The sequence below is a fragment of the Grampus griseus genome (assembly GCF_964374135.1).
Source record: "Grampus griseus genome assembly, chromosome: 3".
NCBI lineage: Eukaryota > Metazoa > Chordata > Mammalia > Artiodactyla > Delphinidae > Grampus > Grampus griseus.
Genome location: NC_139019.1, coordinates 34993256 through 35019600, shown reverse-complemented (window position 1 = coordinate 35019600; position 26345 = coordinate 34993256). Strand labels below are relative to the sequence as shown.

The window sequence follows — 26345 nt, the reverse complement described above, 5'->3', positions numbered from 1 at the left end:
TTGAAACTGTGATTAAAAATCTTCCAACAAACAAAAGCCCAGGACCAGATGGCTTCACAGTTGAACTCCATCAAACATTTAGAGAAGAGCTAACACCTATCCTTCTCAAACTCTTCCAAAATATAGTAGAGGGAGGAAAACTCCCAAACTCATTCTACGAGGCCACCATCACCCTGATACCAAAATCAGACAAGGATGTCACAAAGAAAGAAAACTACAGGCCAATATCACTGATGAACATAGATTCAAAAGTCCTCAACAAAATACTAGCAAACAGAATTCAACAGCACTTTAAAAGGATCATACACCATGATCAAGTGGGGTTTATCCCAGAAATGCAAGGATTCTTCAATATATGCAAATTAATCAATGTGATACACCAGATTAACAAATTGAAGGAGAAAAACCATATGATCTCAACAGATACAGAAAAAGCTTTTGACAAAATTCAACACCCATTTATGATAAAAACCCTCCAGAAAGTAGGCATAGAGGGAACTTACCTCAACATAATAAAGGCCATATATGACAAACTGACAGCCAACATCGTCCTCAATGGTGAAAAACTGAAACCATTTCCACAAAGATCAGAAACAAGGCAAGGTTGCCCACTCTCACCAGTATTATTCAGCATTGTTTTGGAAGTTTTAGCCACAGTAATCAGAGAAGAAAAAGAAATAAAAGGAATCCAAATCGGAAAAGAAGAAGTAAAGCTGTCACTGTTTGCAGATGACATGATACTATGCATAGAGAATCCTAAAGATGCTACCAGGAAACTACTAAAGCTAATCAATGAATGTGGTAAAGCAGCAGGATACAAAATCAATGCACAGAAATCTCTTGCATTCCTATACACTAATGATGAAAAATGTGAAAGTGAAATTAAGGAAACACTCCCATTTACCACTGCAACAAAAAGAATGAAATACCTAGGAATAAAACCTACCTAAGGAGTCAAAAGACCTGTATGAAGAATACTATAAGACACTGATGAAAGAAATTAAAGCTGATATAAACAGATGGAGAGATATACCATGTTCTTGGACTGGAAGAATCAACATTGTGAAAATGACTCTACTACCCAAAGCAATCTACAGATTCAATGCAATCCCTATCAAACTACCAGTGGCATTTTTCACAGAACTAGAACGAAAAACTTCACAATTTGTATGGAAACACAAAAGACCCCAAAGAGCCAAAGCAATCTTGAGAAAGAGAAACAGAGCTGGAGGAATAAGGCTCCTGTACTTCAGACTATACTACAAAGCTACAGAAATCAAGACAGTATGGTACTGGTACAAAAACAGAAATATAGATCAATGGAACAGGATAGAAAGCCCAGAGATAAACCCACACACATATGGTCACCTTATCTTTGATAAAGGAGGCAAGAATATACAGTGGAGAAAAGACAGCCTCTTCAATAAGTGGTGCTGGGAAAACTGGATAGCTAAATGTAGAAGAATGAAATTAGAACACTCCCTAACACCAAACACAAAAATTAACTCAAAATGGATTAAAAACCTAAATGTAAGGCCAGACACTATAAAAGTTTTAGAGGAAAACATAGGCAGAACACTCTATGACATAAATCACAGCAAGACCCTTTTTGACCCACCTCCTAGAGAAATGGAAAGAATAACAAAAATAAACAAATGGGACCTAATGAAACTTCAAAGCTTTTGCAGAGGAAAGGAAACCATAAACAAGATGAAACGTCAACCCTCAGAATGGGTGAAAATATTTGCAAATGAAGCAATGGACAGAGGATTAATCTCCAAAATTTACAAGCAGCTCATGCAGCTCAATATCAAAAAAACAAACAACCCAATCCAAAAATGGGCAGAAGACCTAAGTAGACATTTCTCCAAAGAAGACATACAGATGGCCAAGAAGCACATGAAAGGATGCTCAACATCACTAATCATTAGAGAAAAGCAAATCAAAACTACAATGAGGTATCACCTCACACCGGTCAGGATGGCCATCATCAAAAAATCTATAAACAATAAATGCTGGAGAGGGTGTGGAGAAAAGGGAACCCTCTTGCACTGTTGGTGGGAATATAAATTGATACTGCCACTATGGAGAACAGTATGGAGGTTCCTTAAAAACTAAAAATAGAATTACCATATGACCCAGCAATCCCACTACTGGGTATATACCCAGAGAAAACCATATTTCAAAAAGATACATGCACCCCAATGTTCATTGCAGCACTATTTACAATAGCCAGGTCATGGAAGCAACCTAAATGCCCACCGACAGACGAATGGATAAAGAAGATGTGGTACATATATATATACAATGGAATATTACTCAGCCATAAAAAGGAACGAAATTGTGTCATTTGTAGAGACGTGGATGAATTTAGAGACTGTCATACAGAGTGAAGTAAGTCAGAAAGAGAAAAACAAATACCGTATATTAAAGCATGTATGTGGAACCTATAAAATGGTACAGATGAACTGGTTTGCAGGGCAGAAATTGAGACATAGAAGTAGAGAAAAAACGTATGGACACCAAGGGGGGAAAGCGGTGGGGGGGTGTTGTGAAGAATTTGGAGATTGGGATTGACATGTATACACTGATATGTATAAAATGGATGACTAATAAGAACCTGCTGTATAAAAAAATAAATAAAATTTAAAAAAATGATCCCCATAAAAACAACCAAAACCAAAAAAACAAAACAGAAATGGGCAGAAGACCTAAACAGACATTTCTCCAAAGAAGATATACAGATTGTCAACAAACACATGAAAGGATGCTCAACATCACTAATCATTAGAGAAATGCAAATCAAAACTACAATGAGGTATCACCTCACACCGGTCAGGACGGCCATCATCAAAAAATCTACGAACAATAAATGCTGGAGAGGGTGTGGAGAAAAGGGAACACTCTTGCACTGCTGGTGGGAATGTAAATTGATACAGCCACTATGGAGAACAGTATGGAGGTTCCTTAAAAAACTAACAATAGAACTACCATATGACCCAGCAATCCCACTACTGGGCATATACCCTGAGAAAACCATAATTCAAAAAGAGTCATGTAGTACAATGTTCATTGCAGCTGTATTTACAATAGCCAGGACGCGGAAGCCACCTAAGTGTCCATCGACAGATGAATGGATAAAGAAGATGTGGCACATATATACAATGGAATATTACTCAGGCATAGAAAGAAACGAAATTGAGTTATTTGTAGTGAGGTGGAGGGACCTAGAGACTGTCATACAGAGTGAAGTAAGTCATAAAGAGAAAAAGACACACCGTATGCTAACACATATATATGGAATCTAAAACTAAAACAAAATGGTCATGAAGAACCTAGGGGCAGGACCGTAATAAAGATGCAGACCTACTAGAGAATGGAATTGAGGACACGGGGAGGGGGAAGGGTAAGCTGTGACAAAGCAAGAGAGTGGCATGGATATATATACACTACCAAATGTCAAATAGATAGCTAGTGGGAAGCAGCCGCATAGCCCAGGGAGATCAGCTCGGTGCTTTGTGACCACCTAGAGGGGTGGGATATGGAGGGTGGGAGGGAGACACAAGAGGGAGGGGATATGGGGATATATGTATATGTGTAGCTGATTCACTTTGTTATAAAGCCGAAACTAACACACCAGTGTAAAGCAGTTATACTCCAATAAAGATGTTTTAAAAAAAGAAAAAAAATTATAGAATTCCACAGTTTCTCCTTTCTCACCAGCAGTTTCTTGGCACCCAGACCTGAGTCTGGTAACTTCCTTTTCTTTAAAGCAGACATCAGCACACTTTCATTGGCAAGGGCCAGAGAGTAAATATTTTCGGCTTTGTGGTCCATACGGTTTCCGTTGCAACTACTCAGCTCTGCTGCTGTAATGAGAACCCAGCCACTGATAACATGGAAAGGAATGGACGTGGCTGTGTTCCAATTAAATCACATTCAAAAAGCAGGTGGCCTCTTTTTGCCAAAAGTTTGGCAGTCTCTGCCTCAAAGGACACTAGACCCATGCAAAACCAGAGAAGAAACATTTGGGGAGACCTAAGACTCTCTCACCAATAATCATTACCTTGAAACAAGCCAGAGGGCTTGAAGTAAAACCAGCAGAGGAAAGGGAAGGAGAGGGCAGAGGCAGACATTCCCACAACATGAGACACTGCCTATCATGCAAAGCCACAGACTCAAATGTTCCAAGATTAATGCAAATTGTGATAAGGAGAGGCAGAGAACGCCATCTGATTGCACAGAAGGGTTAAGATAGATAAATTCAAGTGAATAAAATAATCTGTAGACTACAGCATGGGGGTTCCATACAAAGGTCAGGGAACCATTAGGAGTAGATGGGAAATACCAGCAAGAATTTCAGCCTTTGGCTCTTCAAGGACAAAAGTAGGGCAAGAGGCAGATAGGAGGTAAGAGGTTGGGGCAGGAACAGAACACAAGGCCCAAACAGATGCCCTCCAAACCTCAGAGGCCCCCTCACTCCTGGTCCCAGCACCGCTTGGCGCTGGTGTCATTGCTCTGCTTTCTCCCTTACTCATATGCAAAGTGTTCAAATGATGAAAATAACCTATGTGGGATGAAACGTGGAGAAAGTGAGGAAAATAGGGAATGCACTGGAGAAAAATTAGTCAGAGGAGGGTCATCATGCCTGGCGTAGCTTTCAGGAAGGCTGGTCTTTTGGCTTTTCCATGGCTGTTACTGTCTCCTAGCAATGTACTTTTGTTTCACTACTCTCCTTGCCCTGAACTCCATTCGAACTTCTTTTATAAATAACAGCCAACATTTACGAAATATTTACGTCATGGCAAAGTTCTAAGCATGTTATGTACACATATGTTGATCTTCTTGATCCTCAACTCCATGAGGTAGGTCCTTTTATTATTCTCATTGAAAAGATGAGGCAACTGAGTCACAAAGAAGTAATTTTTCCAGAGCTACACAGCTAAGGCGCAACAAAGCTGAAACTGGAGCCCAGACAGTCTGGCTCCAGCGTCTATGCTCTCGGCCATCAAGTTTCCCCGAGTTCACCCAGCCTTCCTACTCCACATACCGAAAGCTAGCACCTCACATCAACAACTCCACTCGACCTTCCAGTGCATGTCACTATGTGTTTTTTCCATTTTCTTGAGAAAATGTAAGACGACTTTCAGATACAATTACCAATTTACAGAAAATAAAGAGGACAGAAAAACATCTCAAAAGATACCATGGGGAAGCAATCAGCAAAATCCAGGCTGTAGTGAACTCTCTGGAATAAACAATTCAGTTTCTTCAACCAATAAATTGCAGATAGAGACAGAGGGAGAGAGAAGGAGAGAGATTTTGAACCTACAGACTAAAAGGGATTTGAAAGACTTGTAACCAATTGCAGTATGTGGAAATTTGAAGCCTGACTCAAACTATCAAAAATTATGACATGTATGAGATAATTGTAATTTGAACAGTATATGAATATTCAATCAGTTAAAGAATTACTGTTAATTTTAAATATAATAATGGTATTATGAATATATCTTAAAATGTGATCTTTTAAATAAATGAGGTGATAGATATATTAACTAGATGGAGGAATCCTTTTACAAGGTACATATATCAAATTATCATAATGCACACTTTATCTCACAATTTTATCAATTACACCTCAATAAATCTGGGGAAAAAGGAAAAAACTCTTACCTTTTAGAGACGTATACTGAAATATACTAATGAATGAAATGAAATGATGTCTGGATTTGCTTCCAAATAATATGGGAGGGGGAAATTAGGTGGGGAGAGATGAAATAAGATTGCCATGAGTTGATACTATTGAAGCTGGGTAATAGCTATTTGAAGTTCACTAAACTATTCTGCCTAATTTTATAAATGTTGAAAACTTTATATAACAAGAACTTTATAAAAGTTTGAAGGAAAGACATTCTAGGTCTTAAAAATAAGATGTCAGGCAAGGAGGAATTTCTACATTTATTGGTATTTCACCTGTATGTACATGCATAGTGTCTTCCTCCTTCCGCAGCTGTTTTAAAGCTTAAGGGAAGAGTTTAGAGGAACTTCAAGTAGGGGAGTAAACTGTTCTTGTTCCTGAAAGATAAGCCTGGGAAATGCTGGAATAACCTGCAACTTAGTTTCTTAATGAATGAATTTCTTGAACGTCACTCACATACTCTCAGCAATGAAGTATAACCCTCTATAATCCCCTCCAGTGCTTCCCCATGCTGCTGACAAGCTCAGGGTAGGAAGCATAAGAGGGAAAAAAAATCACACCCACAGGTCTCGGGATTGGAGGGTGAAAAGGAAATACTCAGCAGAGGGAAGTATGGAACATCTATACACACAGAGTGAAAGGCCATATGGTGTCATGTTCAAGTGACTGTCCCAAGAGAGCTAGGTTTCAATCTCAGGCCCACAACTAGTCAGCTGAGCAAGCCTAGAGGGTCAGTTAACCACTGTGGACCGCAACAGTTTTATCTGAAAACTGAAGGATTTGGATTAAAATTCCCAGGACAATCCATCATCTAAGAGGTAAAACTAAAGATTTATGCTCTCAAAAGCTGGCTTGAACACTAGACCCAGTTAGATTACCCAGTTCCAGTCTAACGAAAGCTGCTTTGAAAGGTTACCACTGAGCCACAGAGCCCTGGGTTTTTGGCAAGGCAAAGAAACCAGGTGAAATTAGTGAAGTCAGGAAGAAACTATGTTGAATAAGATGGAATGTAAAAAGTAATACGCCCTGCACTGGGATCAATGACTCAACTAAGGGGGTAGATTATGGATGAAAATGACAGATGAGAATATATGCGTTTTTTTGTTAGGACACTGGTAACCCTGGGCATTCAGCCATCCACAGGTGCCAGTTGTCCTGAAGGCAATCTGTCCTTCAACAGCTGTAGTCAGTATTCTGTTGGACAGGGCATACCCCACACAAACCCACAGGCCAAATACTGCCTCAACTTCCAGGAACTAGGCTCCTACCTACAATGCAACGCATGGATTTCCATTTGGCATCCCCCAATCAGGCACAGCTCCAGACCTGCATCTCAGTACAGATGTATCCAACGTATCTGGCCTTAAGCTTTCTGCATGTCATCAGGTCTGCATCAAGACTTTAAGGAAAAAAAAAAAAAAATTGGTCTCCTTTGCTATGTGACCTTCAAAGAGAACAAGTCATAGGAAATGAAGAAGCCTGGTATATTCAGTTAGTTGACAATACTTTTGACCTGAAATGGCAGAAATCATTCACTAGTCACAAAGAACTAATTCCCTCTGCTCAGAAAGCCTAATTATGTTTGTGCTTATGCTTCCCCTTCCGACACAAAGTACCTCTTCACAAAGCACGGAGGCTTCCAGCTGTGTTGCCTCAGCTGGTCTTGACAAGAGAAGAAGTGAGACACAGGAGCAGCCTGGCAGCCTCTCAATCTGCAATCTCTTTACCAAGGGCTAAGTCACAGCCAGCTGGATACCGGCAGCTTTTTCTTCCTTTCTTTTTTTTCCTTAATAAAAAGAAGGGCGTTCCCAAAGGATCAGGGCTACTGGACATAATTCGTAGAATTACTGGTGACTCAGCAAGCAGAGCTGCTGTCAAGGGTGGATCTGGGTATGTGGTGAAGGGGAGCACAGATAGGATTGACGTCATCTTCAGGAAAGCTCCTGCCCCCAAACTAACCTGCAGCAAGAGATGAAATATTCACCATCATCTCCAGCAGAATGAAAACATACAGAGCTAACTACCTCCGAGATTCCTGAGCTCCACCTCCACCGTCACTGCAAGCTAAGGCTTTCATGCTTCCTCTACTGCAAGGGTTTCTTCCTGAAATTTGAAGATACGTACACAAGCTTCAGTTACCTACACGAATAGCTCTCTACTCCAATCCAAATGAACATACTACCTCATAGGTCAGGGTTGGGCTAATTTTGAGGCCAGTACTTTTTTTTCTGATATCGTAGTAACAGGGCAGTGACAAAAGGCTGTCCAGAGGAAAAACAAGAGATGGTGACAGGGCGGGCAGGGGTGGTGGTGGTGGTGGTGGTTATGTTTAATACAGGATGAATAATGTAAGGAAGACATGTTAATAAATAGAGTAACCGATATTAATAACCCACTAGGCTGGCAAGCAACAGGTGAGATGACTGTAATATTGGTGGAAAAAATTAGCTAATACGTAAGTCTCTCAGGGGGGTAGGGAAGACAACTTTTACTCTTCAGCCATACCGTGTCACTCTCAAAGGAGTCTATTGCTGTATTCTTTTTCTGTGTGCACATCTCTCATTACATACAAGGTGCCTAGAACATTCTATAAATACTTATGAGATAGATGGAGTGAACTGAATGTGTCACAGGCACACCTTCCTTCTAGCTATTATTTTCCCTTCTCTTTCTTGCTTGTCTATAAAAGCAACACGTACCTTATAAACGCCTCTGTCCTCCTCAAACAAAGCAGGGGGAGGGGGGCAGCATTGGAAGGCATGTGACTCAGTTAAATGTGTCACTTAGTTCCATACATGTGAAAACAATAAAATGTAGATGCTAGCATACTGTCTCAGTGAGATGGGCACATATTCAGAAACAGAAACACGAAGGAATGGGAGCTTCCATCACCTGTCTAAGGGGGATGTGAAATTGGAAACTTAATTCCAACCACTTACGTGTCTGGCTCTGATGGCCAAGCATCGCTCCAGAAAGAACACATTTTTACAGTGTAGTTCACTCATCTATAAAGGACACTGAGCAGAAATAAATATCCAGCATTAAGAAGATTCTCCTTTAGATTTTTAAATTCTGGGAGAGGAGGTCATCCACCCAAGGATCAGCTTGCTCTACACAGTTATATTCAAGTCAGTTAGCTTTCTTACTTATCCCCCCATTCAGGCTAAGCTGTGCTTGAAGGTACAGAGATGTCCGTGACTGCCTCACAGCAAATTTCCAGAAGCCAGAGTGCCAAGCAAAGGCTTCAGATTCTAGGTTAGTTACATGGACGGTATATCTCCTGGATTCTGCCACTTTCATGTATATCCATCCACGCTCGATGGTATTGGAGGAGTTTTAGACAAGAGAGGACATAAGGAGACATTTTTTTCCCCTAACAAGTCTTGAATAATGAGGGTCCGTTTCTAGATATTAGGAGTTTGAATAGGGCTCCATTCCCTCTTCAGCTACATTACTAGTACCCAGCAAGACAGAGAACAGGGAGGCAAGAGCTTATGTATGATCTCTTCCTTCTCCCTGAAAATGACCATCCTGCCACTTCCAATCAGCCAGCGCATGGTTGCCAATAGTTCCAACAGGAAGAGAAGTGTAATGTCAGCCAGAGAGCCTTAAGGTTCAGTCTTGGTTTTGATGTTCCATTTAGTCCCTGTTGTTCCTTTTGACTTCCTAAAATACTTCAGTTACAGGGTTTATGGCAAGTTTGGCCGTGACAAGTAGAATTAAGGATATGCCGTCCTATGGGACTTAGATTCTCTCAAGCATCCATTAGAGCTCCTATTCCCTGCTGAAGTGAGGAATATTCCCAAGAGACTTGAAGGTTCACTTTCTGCCCTCTGAGAGATCAGTGTCAGTCTCTTAAATGACTTCCCCATGTTGGTTACATAAAGCCGTGTTCGTTGGCCTCTAGACAGCGAGGCCTACCTCAGCTGAAAAACCATGATGGAAGAGTTCCAGAATGACTGTGGAATAGGCAAGATCATGAGAATTTGTCCACCCTGGTTGTATTTTACTGCTATTATCATAGTCTCTTGGCAAATGAAAGCTGGAAGAAATAGTTAAGCCTAATACATGTATAAAGCGTGTGTAAAACTGTTACTTGGGCATATGTAGTACACAAAAGCAATGCTTTTAAAAATATCTCTTTTGTACTAAATTTATGAGCATTAGTAGACCCTAAAATGTTACTTTCTTTTCTGCTATCACTGTACATGCATCTCAGTAATAACAGATAATGCATGATGCTTCTAATTATGAGTTAGATCCCACACAAAATCATTTATTATCAGATACCACAGTCCTCTTAGAAAGTCATATAGAAAGGTCTGAAACGATGTAGCTTATCAATCCATGTAAATACAAAAAGTGATTTTTCGGCACATAACCCTCTAAAGAAACAGGTTTCTAGTCTTTTTTTTTTTTTTTTAAATCAGAGCTTGAGAATGTTTAAATATTTTGGCAGTCATTTAAAAAAATACTTGAAAACCTGAAATGAACACAACGTTGTTAATCAACTATACTCCAATAAAATTTAAAAACATACTTGATAACCAAAGTTTTAAGAGTCTACTATTAAAAGAACACTTTTCCCAATAATATGATATACGAAATTCCTTCTCTGTTGTAAAGACAGGCCAGCTTTATTCCAAGCAATGGCTTTCATTTAACACAGTAAGTCTTCTATCCCCCCACCTCCACTGACACACTTGGCAGCAAAAACCCGTTTTCTGCCTTACAGAATCACTCAAACTAGTAAACCCCCAAGCACTCATGGGGGGCAGGGGGGTGAGCACTAACCTTTTGAAAACACCATTTCCCTTTTATCTTAAATGTACCAAATAATGGCGTTTTTACACAATAACATGACTTTCCTGACAGCAGGCATCTGATCTCCCATTACACATTCCATCCCTTTATTTGTGGTGATCTAAACTATGTCTTACATTCTTTGATGCCTCCGCCCTTTAAATACTTGTGTAGGCTTATCTGTGCTTTAAGTTAATTTTTGCCCCTTGTGTGCCAAATCCCCATTTAATGCTCAAAACCTTTACCCAGGCAACAGAATTTTTGGTTCCCTTATCTTGAATTTGAATGCACATAAAATACGCCTTTTCATATCGCCCCATGTGTAAAGCCGTACCTTTAAGCTGTGACACCAAGATGTGTTCCCTAATACTTAACCATCCCAAACATATTCCTCCAAAGATTTTTTTTCCCAAATGAGCAGCAAAAAGAAAATCCGGATTATAATTAACATCTGCAAATGTTAGTTCATAATTTACCATTAGTTAATTGTTTAAAATCACTCTTCTACATATAAACATAACCTTACATCAAGTTGAGCCACAGCCCTCTCCACAGCCCCTTCCTTGGGTTCACCTCTATTTCTGCCTATAGCACAAAAAGCCCATCTGCATCTCCCTGAACATGCACTCCTGGTCTCAGGAGGGACCAACAACAGAAAGAGACCACAGTCAGTTTTTAGCTACACACATCAGATATATTGATTAATAGAGCAAGGTAATTTCTATATGGCTTAAACCTGAATCATAAGCAGTCCCTTGCCCATATTTCCCTTTACTTTTTATTTCACTTTTCTCTACCCTAATCCTCCATTCCTCAGTATTAGCCACTTTTTTTTTTTTGCCCACCAATAGCCACTACAGGGATTTGCTGGTCTTTTAAGCTCAATCCGCCTTTCGCCTGATCATTACAGAGCCACCCTCCAGTAGTCTGAAGGGCAAAGCTACAGGCTTCACAGCGGCCATACAATTGCAGACATAAAAGTGAGCCTTTTTACAGCTCTGCCTTCTTCAAAATTGCTTACAGAAACAGCGCAAGGAAAAGCCAGAATTGCCCGAACATGATGTAGGGCAAGAGCAGAGGCAGGGGAGAAAAGAGGCCGTGTGGTTTTTCTTTTCCTGCAGCTAGCGGTCACTCTTCCGTGAAGCCCTAGTTCGCTTGCTGTTCAAGGTCTCAAGTCTTACCTAAACTTCCTAATCTTTTGCCTTGAAAATACCACATGCATTCCTGTCTTCATGCCTTAGTGTGACCCACACCTGCTGCCAGGAATGTCCTCTCCCTCCACCTGGGGAGTGAAGTCCCACCCACAGGCCCAGCCCCGGCATGAGCCCACGCCTTGGAGGGCAGACCTCCTCATCCACGCCTCCTGCCTCCTGCCGGGCCTGGGGAAACCTGACTCTCCTCATTTAGCACTTTCCATATTCTCCCCTGTAGAATATATACAAAAAAGTATGTCTGTTCTGGAAAAACAGCCACTATGTAGTGATCTAGGGATTGTATAGACATTTCTAATTCTCAAAAGAACTCTGCAACATGGTATTAGGTCCACATTTTATAGAAAAGGAAACAGCTTCAGGAAATTGAAGTCATGGGCCCAAGGTCATACTTCGATAGAACTAGGGTATGAATCCAGGCCTACCTGCCTCTGAAACCTGTGGCTGTTTCATTCTGCTCATTGCCTCTATTTCTGAAGTGAAAGTAAATGCTTTAAAACCAGGCCTGTATCTTACACCTCTCAGTGTCCTCAGTTTGTACTCTGAGTACTTAATGCATATTTATGGAAGGGTTACATTCAAATGAGACTGCATTTCCTGAGTATAACACTATAGAGGTAGAGGGCCAAAAGGCAGAAGAAAGCAATTTGGGATTCAAATTTCTGCAGCTAATCCATAAAGGCAATGACCCATAGGCATGATAATCCACTGTTGGCCAGATATCCAATTCCACAGAGGTCTCCTGCCTAATTTCACGATGTCAGAGTGTAAGTACCAGTGTTTACTTCCATGGCTGTTTCTGCTCATCCAATGAGCTTGCTGGGCCTGGAAGTAATCCTTCTGGCTGTTAGAAATATTAGGACAACAGCTGGTAATGTCATTTGCAGTGTCCGAAATGGAACTTCCATTTTTCCCCCACAAGAAAAACTTATGTGTTTCTTCTCAAGCGCCAGGCTTACTTCAAAATGAAAACCTTCACGTCTCTTCGATGGTTAGATTTTTCTGATGACTAAAAAACACAGTCAAACGAGCCCCCCCCACCCCCATTACAGGTTGTGGGATCATCACGTTTTAGAGTCTGGAGTCATTTCAGGAAACATGTTTGTAATTGTGAGTTTTGAATCTGTGCAATTACAAGATGAGATACAAATAGATACTACCATATTGCTTTTGGTAGGGGATGGAGGGCACTCTATTTTTGAAAAAGGAAAAGCATGTAAGATTACTTTTTTTAAAAAAAGAAAGAAATCTGTCACAGCCACGATATACCATGGCCAGGCAAGATACTGGGCACCGGATTAAGGCTGTTTGCTAGGGCAGCCATATCTGTGGAGCACAGCTCACCTGACCAAACTTTGCTGACCTTTCATGTTGCATTCAGAGTCCTGGGCATGGCAAAGTGGCATACGCCAATCAAGGCCACCCCAGCTATCACAAATGCAAATATAGTCAGGTGGATTCAAAGGCAAAACATAGCTTTGCCAAGCTAGCTCAGATTTCTAGGTCAGGGTTATAGTTATAGTTCGTGCAATTTTGAGATATTAGTAAGCTCCTTCTATGCACTGGTACCCGGCACTCATAATTAATGTGGTGATCCCATTACTGGGAGTAAATGTGGTCTTAGGAAGCACTCCACCTAATCCTTCTGGAAAAAATAAAGTAGAAGCCACAGGGGACCACGTGAGCCATTCCACTATCTGAGTAAATACTGGATCTCTGACCATCTCAGTAGTCAAAACTTCTCCAAACCATTCTACAGACTATGAAGTTCATTTCATGTTTACTCTTCCAAGTTCTACTGGTCAGTTGCAAGTACTTGACCATTTTTTGTACTTTTCCATGTGGGACTATCTCTTACCAAAATGTTCCTGCTATATTTTTCTTTAGAATCTATTGTAGGCTTAGTTTTTGTCTTGTCTTCTTTAGAGAGAGAAAAAAAAGGGAAGGTATCTCAGTGAGGTTTAGAGTTCAAAGCTAAATAGAGGGGCAGTTTATTCAGCTGGGCACATCCAACACTGCTCTCAAATGTTTATTTTACGGCTTTGTCCTATTTTTCAAGTCTTACTTATGAAGACGAATGGCCATAACTTTTGAAATTGGAGAGAATAGCAAAATGCTTAAGCTCAGACATCCAAATGAAACTCCAATGATAATTTATATCAATGCACGATGATTTCCAAAGCAACTCTCTACACAATAGAGGCAAGCCTATCTGCGCCTCTCTATGATAACTCAAAAGTTCTTTCGTTGCTGCATTGACAAAAATATGCTTCTCAGCAAAATGGCAGTCAACGCATAAAACAACTGCGTGTGTGGCACCCTGTATTTAGCTACTTAGAAATTATGGAGATCAAGGCACTATAGTCACTCCTTTAGGTTTCTAACAGAAAAGGTAAGGAGCTCTTTCTTTCTATCAATCCCATATTGTTCTGTTTTCACCTAGCTAATTATCTTATGTAGTTAGAATCAGACATGGCTAAGAGAAGTAGAGGGTCCATTATCAGGCTTGAAGTTGTTATTTTTTGTTTGTTTGCTTGTTTTAAAGATAGCTGGTTAAAAAAATGAAAAGAAGGCCAGGGAAATGAGCTGGGAGGGCACTGGGTAGGTGGGATGGGACCAAGGAAGAACAAATTTGAGAAAGGAAGGGGAAGGCGGAGAAGACTGAGCAGACAGGAGGTGAGAAGAGAGGACAGGACAAGGAGGCAAAGAGACCAGATGGTGATGGAAGGAACCGAAGTAGGTAGAACCCCAAATTCCATTGAAAGAAACAGGGAAATGGGGTAGTTAAGCATGTGGAATTTGGTGTTAGACTCAAGTTCTACCATGTAGTAACTGAATGAACTTGGGCAAGTTTTCTTAACTTTGGGGATAATTACGTACATTACAGGGTTATCCTGAGGATTAACTGAGATAATCCAGGCAAATGTTTTGTACCTGGTGAGCACTTCCCAAATATTAGCTGTAGTGATGAAGAAGATGAGGACTAATTTGGGTCAGGTATGCATGTGCTTGGCTCAATGGAGAGTCCCCAGATGAGCAACTTGTAGTTTCTCTCTTTCACAAACTTACATTAGGAAGATAAAATATGTACACAAAAGGATTTATTACATAAAATATGAAATAGGTGGTGGGTCTTCAATATTAATTGCACTAAAGAACTCAGAACACCAATACACCCAAACTTTGCCAAGTTAAAAAAAAAAAGAAAGCAGATGAAATGTGAATAAGGTGCTACATTATAGTTAGAGAGCAAATAGGAATATAGAGTAATTGTGTGCATAGTAGTTAAAAGGGTAGGTTTTAAAATAGCTGTGAATTTGAACCCAGGTCCATGCAAAGCCATTTGCTAATTAGTAACTTTGAACATGTTACTTGTTTCCTGGACCTCTGTTTTCCCCCCCCTATAAAAGGGGAGTCCAAATCCCTACTTTATAGATTGTTATGTGGATTAAATGAACATATAAATTTAGCATGGTATTTTGATAAATGTGATGTCATTATTACTTTGAGTTTAGTACTTTAGAGTTCATAGTAGATTTAGAGAATACTTTGTATGAGGAAACCAAACAAAACTAGGCTAACAAAGCTTGAAGAAAAGAAGGCAGGAGCCAGAGCATAGGCAGACTCATAGACCGGTGAGTAGACTGGCTGTGCGCATTGTGGTGGGCAGTAAGAGGCAGAAATCAAAGCACATTAAGAGTTTTTATAGACCTGTACACAGAAAACTATAAGGCACTGATGAAAGACACTGAAGACACAATAGAAAGATAGTCCACGCTCACGGATTGGAAAAATATTGTTAAAATGTCCCTACTCCCCAAAACAATCTACAGCTACAATGCAATCTCTATCAAAATTCCATGGCATTTTTCACAGAAATAGCACAAATGATCCTAAAATTTGTATGGAACCATAAAAGACCCCTAATAGCCAAAGCATTCTTGAGAAGGATGAACAAGGCTGGAGGCACCATGCTCTGATTTCAAACTGTATTACAAGGCTGCAGTAATCAAAACAGTATGGTATGGGCATAAAACAGACACACTGATCAACAGAGCAGAATAGAAAGCCCAGAAATAAACCCACATATATATGGTTAATTAGTTTACAACAAAGGAGCCAAGAATGCACCCTGGGGAAATGACAGTTTCTCAAATAAATGGTGCTGGGAAAACTCGACAGCTACATGTAGAAGAATGAAATTAGAACACTCCCTAACACCAAACACAAAGAATGGAACTGGACCACTATCTTACACCATACACAAAAATTAACCCAAAATGGATTAAAGACATGAGTGTAAGACCTGAAACCATAAAACTTCAAGAAAATATAGGTGATAAGCTCCTTGACACAGGTCTTGGTGCAGATTTTTTGGATTTGACACCAAAGCAAAGGAAACAAAAGCAAAAAATAAATAAGTAGGACCACATCATATTAAGAAGCTTCTGCACAGCAAAAGAAACCATCAACAAAATGAAAAGACAACCTACTGAATAGGAGAAAATATTTGCAAATAATATCTGATAAGGGGTCAATACCCCAAATACATAAAGAACTCACACAACTCAACAGCAAAAAACCAAAAACACAAACCAATTCGATTTAAAAATGGGCAGAGGATCTGAATAGACATTTTTCCAAATAAGACATACAGATGACCAACAGGTACATCAAAAAGTACTCAACATCACTAATCAGCTGGGACACACAAATCAAAACCACAATGAGATCACCTCACAGCTGTTAGAATGGTTATTATCAAAATGACAAGAAATAACAAGTGTTGGCAAGGATGTGAAGAAAAGGGAACCCTCGTGTACTGTTGGTGGGAATGTAAATTGGTGCAGCCACTACTGAAACCAGTACGGAGGTTCCTCAAAAAATTAAAAACAGAACTACCATACGATCCAGCAGTTCCACTTCTGGATATCTATATCCAAAGAAAATTAAAACACTAACTCAGAAAGATATATGCATCCCCATGTTCACTGCAGCATTATTTACAATAGCTAAGATATGGAAGCAACCTAAGCATCCATTAATAGATGAATGGATAAAGAAAATGTGGTACATATATACACACTGGAATATTATTCAGCCATAAAAAATGAAATCTTGCCACTTGCAACAACACAGATGGATCCTGAGAGCATTACGCTAAGTGAAATGAGTCAGACAGAGCAAGATTAACACCATATGATCTCACTTATATGTGGAATCTAAACAAAACAAAACCAACTAAAAACCCTGAGCTCATGGATACAGAGAATAGACGGGCAGTTGTCAGAAGCAGGTGGGGGCCAGGGCAGGGTGGGAGACACAAAATGGTGAAGGGGGTTACAAAGCACAAACTTCTAGGTGTAAGTCATAGGGATGTATTGTACAGCATAGTGAATATAGCTAATACTGCACTGTATATTTGAAAGTTGCTAAGAGAGCAGATCTTAAAAGTTTTCACCACAAGAAAAAATGTTTTGTAACTATATATGGTGATGGATGTTAACTAGAGTTATTGTGGTGAGCATTTCACAACATATACAAATATCAAATCATTATGTTATACACCTGAAACTGATATGTTATATGTCATTTATATCTAAAAAATTTTGTATCAAAAAAGATGAGCATTTGTTCTCGATTTCTACTGTGGACAAGATAAATCAGAAAGTTTTAAGTTAAATTTTAACAGAAAAGTTTCATGATATGCAAGTGTTCAGAACCATTGACAAATATCATCAACAGTCTAGGCTTCATTTGCAGGGGCTTTAAATTATATAGGCAGTAAATCTTTACTAGTGTCTTAAATACAATTCTTCCTACAGGTTAATGGATAGAATAAGTAACTGAGTCTTCCTACACCAGAGGACAAATGGCATTTGCCTCTTATTTGACAAGTATTTTGGGTGAGTGTCATGGAAGAGTGAGGGACAAATCTGCCCCACTGTCTCAAGAAACCACATCTAGGAATCTGGCCTTATGGTGGGTCATCTGTGTTGATTTGCAGCAATTTTGTAATCTGACTGATAATGGTCTTTTTTTATTGGTGCTGTATTTCATGATCTCTATTCATTTTAATCCTACTGATGAACTGCACAGTGATAGGTAGGCATATTCTTTATTGAGCCAATTTGGAAACTGAGGTCCAAGGAAATTAAACTAGATGTCCAAAATAACCACAGAAGATAGAGCTTTTCTCAGCCTAAATCCCTTCGCCAAGGCTTAAGTTAAAAATAACATAGTCGGGTTTCCCTGGTGGCGCAGTGGTTGAGAGTCCGCCTGCCGATGCAGGGGACACGGGTTCGTGCCCCGGTCCGGGAGGATCCCACATGCCGCGGAGCGGCTGGGCCCGTGAGCCATGGCCGCTGAGCCTGCGCGTCCAAAGCCTGTGCTCCGCAACGGGAGACGCCACAGTAGTGGAAGGCCCGCGTACCGCAAAAAAAAATAATAATAATAACATAGTCAATTGCCAATGAACTAGACATAGAAAATGTTTCCCATACAATAAACCAATACACTAAAAAACTCCTGATGATATTCTACTTGATAAAACCGCTCCACTGGGAAGAGAAACTTTCCACAGTTCTTAGAATCCAGAATCACTTTGGCCCTTTAGGGAGCAATGGGAAGAGAGTTCAGTTTTTGGATTTTGATTACTGAGATTCACCATGAAAAATGATAGTCTAACTGTATGAAATTTTCTGAAGAAAATCGATGTCACAATAGTAATAGCATATTTAAAAGGAGAAGAATATTGATCCTGAATTGTTAAGCCTGTTAAGGATATCATTAAGCAGAAGACTGCTTTCTGCAGATTTGTTAAGTGATGCTTTAGAACCAATCTTTTGGAGTAAAAATATACACCAAACTATTAAATAATAAAAGCAAAGTACTTTTATAAACCATGCAGAGAAAAGAGGGAACATTTGGGCAATATTGTGCCGTCAAACATTTTTTTAAGAGCATCCTTTGAATTAAAACAAGTGAGACATTTGAAGGATAAAGTTGGAGGCTTGCATGATTTCACTCATGACTACCATTCATTCATTCAACTGCCACTGATTAAGTTTAGAGCCCTGTAGTAAAATATTATTAAGGATCCAAAAGGAATAAAATATATGGTCCGTCAAGGAATATACACCTTAGATAGGAGACAGTGTTTCCCTAGGTTTCTGTCAGATAATTTAAAATAGTGTAGGGCTTCCCTGGTGGCGCAGTGGTTGGGAGTCCGCCTGCCGATGCGGGGGACGCGGGTTCGTGCCCCGGTCCGGGAAGATCCCACATGCCGCGGAGCGGCTGGGCCCGTGAGCCATGGCCGCTGAGCCTGCGCGTCCGGAGCCTGTGCTCCACAATGGGAGAGGCCACAGCAGTGAGAGGCCTGCGTACTGCAACAAAAACAGGAAAAAAAAAAAAAAAATAGTGTAGAGTTACATATGAACAAATAAAGTTGCATGTGTTACAGGAATATAACCAACTTTAGAAAATAAAGCAGAAAAGTTTCCATTTCTTTTACTTGTCTTACATACATGTTTTATCTGATTCCTCAGTATTCCAAAGAACGACAATATTGAATTAGTAAATGAGTTAAGATTAAGAACACAGCTAGAAATGAGTCACATAAGTATGACTGGGTATGCTTATAATTTATAATCAAGGTTAATGAAGTGATAACACAAATGAAAAGTGTAAGTGATGATTGGAAGAATGGACAAAGCATCCTTATGCAAAGTTCTGAAGTAAGGAGAACAATCAGAATGCAAAGTAGTTCATTGTGAAATTTCCAAAGTACACTTAGTCCTCACTGATCCCTCCTCTAACTGCTTACAGGAGGCAGGAGTGCCTCTGCCTGGCACACCTGTACCGCAATGCCTCAGAGGGGAGCAAATTCGGGCCGCTGAACCAAGTGTGCAGTTTGAATACCTAGAGGGACCATCCTTCATTAGGATACTGGGAGGTTCAAGTTCACTCTCTTTTGTGATATGTCATTAGTCTCTTCCATCCACCTCCATTAAAAAAAAATAAACTTGGCTTAATTCTGCTGTCTGCAAGCCAAATTACAGTTCCTAGACAACTAAAATGCTCATGTATCCTTACAGAAATATTAATTTGTCTGTAATCATTAGACACAGCTATGCACAGCTGATCCTTGAACAAGGTGGGAGTTAAGGGTGCCGACTCTGCACACAGTTGAAAACCTGAGTATAACTTACAGTTGGCACTCTGTATCTGAGGTTCCTTCATATCCATGGATTCAACCAATCACGAATCGTGTAGTACTGCAGTGCCTATCAATACTATTGAAAAACATCTGAGTATGAGAGAACCTGCACAGTTCAAACCCATTTTGTTAAAGGGTCAAGTGTACCTTAAACAGTACACCTGAGAGAGGAAAGTTAAGCAGTTTTGTTAGTAAAGTAGTAGAGGAATAAAGGCAACAGAGTGCATGATGTAAAAGAGGCACAAAGACGGGTTAAATGCTGGAGCAAGGTCCTGAAATAGACAAAAGGAGGTGGAATAAAAACTGATGGTGAAAAGGTGTGCAGCTTGAGAAGAGAATAAACCTTCTGTGGGTCAGAATTCAGAGAACAGAGGAAGGATAAAAATTGAGAGAGGTTCTGTATTGGACAAGATACCCTATCATATAAGATGGAGTTTATTAGAAAAGCAAATTCAGGAGCCCCACCCTGACCAACCGAATCAGAATCTCTGGCGCTAAGGCCCAGGAAGCTATGTTATAGCAAAGCCCGCCATGTGATTTTTAAACATATTAAAGTTTGAGAACCCCTGACCTATATCATCTCAGTTAAAGCAGTAAACCACATCATCTGCTGAGAACAAGAGTGTGGGTCCAGGACTTCAGGGCTGGACAGTTAGAACAGCTGCAGGGAGGACTGTAGGATGGAGGTGAGGAATTAGTGAAAATCTAGCTGAGTTGTACGAGGCCCACATGAAGCTAGTTAGCATACCCTTCCGAATTAGCAGTCTTCTCGTGAGCTGGCTTCTGCGTGTAATTTCCCTACACGGTAATAATGAGTCTGTGTAAAACTCCATTCTGATCTTCATATAACCAACTAGGGCCCTGGAAAGACAGCTTTACTATAATAAAGGGACTGTTTATATGTTTTATATATTGTGTATGATGTGTATTTATATATGCATGTATGTATGTATAGAATGAATCATTAAGCAAATTAAGCAAAAGAGGAAAGGTTTATCTGCATTAAAATTGGGGAGAAAATATACTGGAACAAAACTCAGACTCAGTGAAACCCATAACTCTGTGTGGACCTGGGCAAGTTATGAAACATCTTCAGAGCTCATTTTTCTCTTCTGTAAAGTTGGACCTAGCATTCGTTTATTCAAACAACAAGGCAGGGGAAGAAAGATATGTATACAAGTACACAGCATATTATGGTAAAGGCTATGATAAGGGTATTGATAATATACAGAATGCTTAGAGAACAATGAAGAATTAACAACTAATTCTAAACAAGGAAAACAAGGAAGGCTTCATGTTGAAGGTGCAGTTGAGCTAGACCCCAAGGAGTGAGAAAATTCAACAGACGGAGACCATACAGGTAGACAGTGAGAAAGCATGGGAATGCAACAGCCCAGCGTGGATTTGCAGATGCTGGATTGATGACAGAGGGATAGGTCTTTTTCTAGCTCTAAGACTGATTTTTTTCAAACAATTTTCAGCAGCCTGAAAACAATGGGCAAATTTGATGGTGTAATTTTATCAACTGTTCATAAATACTGAACTTTGGGTAAAGGCTTATCTCAGAATTCTCCCCGGCTGTCTTTAAGGTAAAAGAACCAGGGATGTCAATTGTCCTCCGAGTGTCCAACCTTTCCATTTTCCACATTCCTGCCATGAGATTACAGGCGTTTCTGGGGCCACTTGGCAGAAGGTTGCTTGCCTCTTTGAAAAATAAACCTTGCTGCTCAGAGGCCAGAATTTAAATTGATTCCATCAGAGGAAAGGAAGAACACCCTACAGTGAACTTTCGATTAACCTTCAATAAGTGGGCCAACTGTTCATTCTCACAGTAAAATTCGTATATGGAATCTCTGGTAAAGAGCGCCTGCCAAGCACCCTTTTCCTGTCTTGGATCAGGCCTCGGAGGACCTGAGTGAGCAGAAAGCAGTTGTCCCCTTGAATCTAAAAGCAGTCCTGAGCTCTCCTCAGGGCAGCATGGTTTACATTTAAGACAGAAGAGCAGCAGGCCCTGTATTTCTGGAAGAGAATGCAAAGAAGGCATCTTTTCATCTTGATCACATTCCATGATTCCAGGACTAAGGCAACAGGCTGACCAATCACAAAAATCAAACCTCCCTCTTCTGCCAAGTGTTTATCTCTGATCACTTTCTTACAACTTCTGAAAACCATCCACGCTACCAGACTAAAAGGGCATCCTAACAGCAGACCCCTGTGGCCCTACTTAAGGGAAAGTATGAATCATATTTTCAGTTAATGAATTGTATGCCATGGACCTGAGTCTTGAAAGTTTAGTCCAAAGAACGGCATTTCACTGAGCTCTGAGTTCACATGGAATGAGTCACATACCTGTCTATAAAGATGCATTTTCCGGGCTTTTTAAGGATGTCCACAGCATGAAAACTCCAAAGGACCACAAACTCCCCAGAGCAGGGTGCTTAGGATATGCCTTTACCACCATTAATCAGTCCACATGCTGCCAGCAGGTACTAAGCACCTACGCTGTGCTGAGCACAGAGACAGCCATTGCCGGTTCTAAACACAAGATAAAAATCAGAGTCGAATCCTTCCCCTGGAATATAGCCCAGGATTACAATATAGCCAACAATTCCAATTGTTGGTTTTTAATCATTTCTCTGACAGCACTCTGACAGCATGACAGTGTTTGAATTTTGAGAGCTCGGATCTGGGCGAATCCATCAAACAGCTGCTCGACCTGTCTTTATGTTAATGATACTGTTTTAGACACCAGCTAAGACTTCCCTGGGTAAGTTTTTCCCAGTTCTTGCTACATCGCTTGGCCTCATTAAATGGGCATCACTTTCAGATTTGGTTCCTTTCCCTAACATGTTAACTAGGTATCATTTGGGAAACAGTTGATGTCATGAATGACTATCCCTATCCTCAATCATCTTTATCACTGTCAATAAGATATTTATTTTGAATGTTATGAAGAAACTTTTTACATGTCCAAATAAAATACACCTTTAAGATCTCACAGAGTTGCAAACTCACAGACGGGGCTGAAAGGAACCTTTATTCACCAAGCTCAGGCTCCTTGGACAGACTTCTCATTTGCAAACTGTGTACTCGGACAATTAAAAAGAGAGTAAGTATGAATGCTAACAAGAACCACAGGTGTGTGAGGAGAGATGGGAAGAACGCAGAAAAGAGACCCTCGCCTCACAGGATTCCACTGATAGCCTATCAGAGACAGTACCACCCTGAAGCACTGTAAATTGCTTCCATTTTCGGCTGAATTTCTGTTGGCCGTATTTCTCCCTCAGAAGGGAACTTTAGGAAAAGGTTTTATAATTATGTAAAGTAGCAGGGGAAAAGGGAGAATACAGTTAAACAACTTCTCTCTTCTATCAGCAGTTTCTCATTATTTTCATATTTAACTCATTGTCGATTTGCACTACTTTGAAGAATTCATGATTTTTAATATTTAATCTGATGTATTTCTCTTAGCCAAAATACATAAAATTATACCATGCAAAGGACATTCCTATTCAAAACAGACCTTAAAGATGAGAAAAAAAGCTCTGTTTCCCACCATCAGAGACTGGTAGGAGTACAGATCCCAGTTCACTTTCACTCACATCTCTGACGTTTTGGCTGACTCTGCTACAGAGGTAATTTCTGATTCGTTACTCACTGCATTCCTAACCCAGGGGAAGATCGATGCTTGTAATGCCTGAAACTTACACAACTTGGAGGACCCTTTTTAAGAAAAATATACCCGATTACATATACAAAAATGCCCATGATCAAACCACTTCAACGCCACCCACCCGAAGGCAAGCACAAAGGAGGGAAAGTTGAATTGGAAGGAGGCAGTGATTGTTTTAATCAATTCTGGTTGAAATACATTATATTTTGCAGTGTTTACCAAAAAAACGACCATGACAACACATTGCTAGGATCCCTCCCAGGACTTTGGAAGGGGCTTGTGCAAGTGAGGGGTGCTGAGCCTTCAGTTTCTACAGCGTCACACCACACCTGCCTCTGCTCGTACCCTAAATCTCCGCTGCCTGCATTACAGCCCACCGAGGGGCAAATTCCAGCCCAAGAATAAGCCTAACTCTCTTTACTGGTTCCCCTTAACCCTGAGAAAGACTTAACTTCTCAAAAGAGAAATAATAATTCAAAGTCAAAAAGTGAAAAAAAGTGTAGAAAATAAAAATACTGTTCCTAAAAATACAGGATCTCAGCCCTCAAAATACTACTCACACCTCCTTCATGGTCTTGTCTGAGCATCCAATAGGGTTCGTACTACCATAATGTTCTCCTTCATAGAAGGTTACCTTTAGTGAGCAAAATTCACTTCACTCTTTAAAAAAAAAGGAACTTAAGTTCAAAGAGGATCTTTTATTGCAGTTCTCAGCTCAGGTCAGAGAAATAATGCTTCCTTCAGAAATAACTTGCCAAAGACCTCTGCCTGCTTCCGGGGCTATCTGCAACACCTCTCACAGAAGGTGTCTTACAAAGGTCCAGTCCTGGCTACACCCAGCAAGTGACTGGCTCTTCCTGACAGCGGCTGGAGCACATCGCCCCCTAGACCAGGCACTTCCACAGTCAGAAGAGAGGCCCTCTCAGAAGCACGCTGGTGGGCAGATAGGTTTCAGTAGACCATTCCAGTCCATTTACCAGCTTTCTGAGCTCTGCCCAAGAATAAGCCCTCATCTCCAGAATGCACGTTGTGCAATACACCTAATTAGGTTCTGGTTATGACCTACGATGTACCCAATAAGACGCAGAAAGCAAATTCTTTCCAGCCACAGAGAAATCTGATCTTTACGCCATTCGTACCTCTCCCGCTTAGAAAGGAACTGTTTCACTCTTAGCCTCAACTGCTTATATGGCAAAAATCATGCTGATGGTCACAGCAGTTCATCCAGGCTTTAGTCATACACTGACTTTTAACATTACTCAGAGTAACCAGCGTAAGGGCAGCACTGGAGGTGACATCCACGTCATGAAATCACTTATATTTCAGATACTTAGATCTAGTACGGAACCTCCGAGGTGATCTGGTTGAACCTCCCGTACAGGAGTAGGACTCTAGTTCCCAGGGCTCAGAAGCTTGTTGTTCGTCTGGCTGTAAATGAATAGATCTACTCTCCGAGATCCCCTGCTTATATGGCAGGCCATTTCCTTGGAGTTTGATTTTAATGTTCAGAAAGTCTTCCTTATATTTTTCCACTTCTAGGCCTTAGTCTCTCATCTATCACTCCTACTCTGGAAGAGCCGAGAATAACCCTCTTCTGCGGAATATATATATATGAATATTACTCAGCCATAAAGAGAATGAAATAATGCCATTTGTAGCAACATGGATAGACCTAGAAATTATCATAGTAAGTGAAGTATGACAGAAAGAGAAAGACCAATACCATGTGATATCACTTACATGTGGAATCGAAAATATGACACAAATGAACATATCTATGAAACAATAATAGGCTCAGAGACACAGAGAACAGACTTGTGGTTGCCAAAGGGGATGGGGAAGGGGGATGGAAGAGGGATGGATTGGGAGTTTGGGATTAGCAGAGGCAAACTATTATACATAGAATGGATAAACCACAAGGTCCTACTGTATAGCACAGGGAACTATATGAAATATCCTGTGGCAAACCATAATGGGAAAAGAATATATATATATATATATGTATAACTGGATCACTTTGCTGTACAGCAGAAATTAACATTGTAGATCAACTATACTTCAGTAGAATTAAACAAAAATAACCCTCCTCTTCTTACTCCACAATGACAGTCCTTTTAACCCTTACAAACAACATATCAAGTTCCACTGAGGCGGCTAATTCTCTTTATACTGTTAACCATTTGGCATGGTTTCTTGCCCTTTCACTATTCTGACGCCGCCTTCTCAATGTCCTCCAATTTGTCAATATCCTTCTTAAGGCATTTCACCTATATCTGAAACCATTAACCTAGATGTGGTCTGACTATGCATATTTGTACCAAATACTTCTATTTTTGTGCAACACCATTTGTACAATCCACAACTGAGCTAATGGGGGTGTGTGTGGAATATGCCAAACTCTTGGTTCAAATTAAGCTCATGGCCAATTACATTTAAAACAAGAACATTCTCTAAACTAGGTTCTCTAAGAAGAGAATGTCCCCAAATGTAGTTAAAGCATCTTACAATGATCATCTTCCAGTAGATGTTTAAAGGATGGAATCCCACCATAATCCCTCCATTGACCTTTTGCAGTTTTCCAACCTGAGGTCAGCAAATTCATCTTCAAATTCTGCTAAATGCTATACCATTAGAATAGCTAAATGCTATTCCGTACCATGCTATAGAAGTTGTCCTATAATTTAAGACAAGAGAGTCCTCAGTGGAATGGTCACCAGCCCTAAAAACAAAAAAGACATC

At 40.2% G+C, this 26345-nt stretch overlaps 1 protein-coding gene across 3 annotated transcripts in view; it reads right to left on the bottom strand.

Annotated features, from left to right (window-relative positions):
* GHR (growth hormone receptor) overlaps nt 1-26345 on the bottom strand; it is a gene marked incomplete at its 5' end in the record, with an annotated part of 274696 nt that overhangs the window by 216116 nt on the left and 32235 nt on the right. The window contains one exon of one of the 3 annotated variants that reach the window (XM_082652632.1): nt 18857-18879. The exons of the other annotated variants lie outside the window; for them this stretch is intronic. Of the gene's footprint in view, nt 1-18856; nt 18880-26345 lie in introns of those variants that run through there. 3 annotated transcript variants of the gene reach the window in all.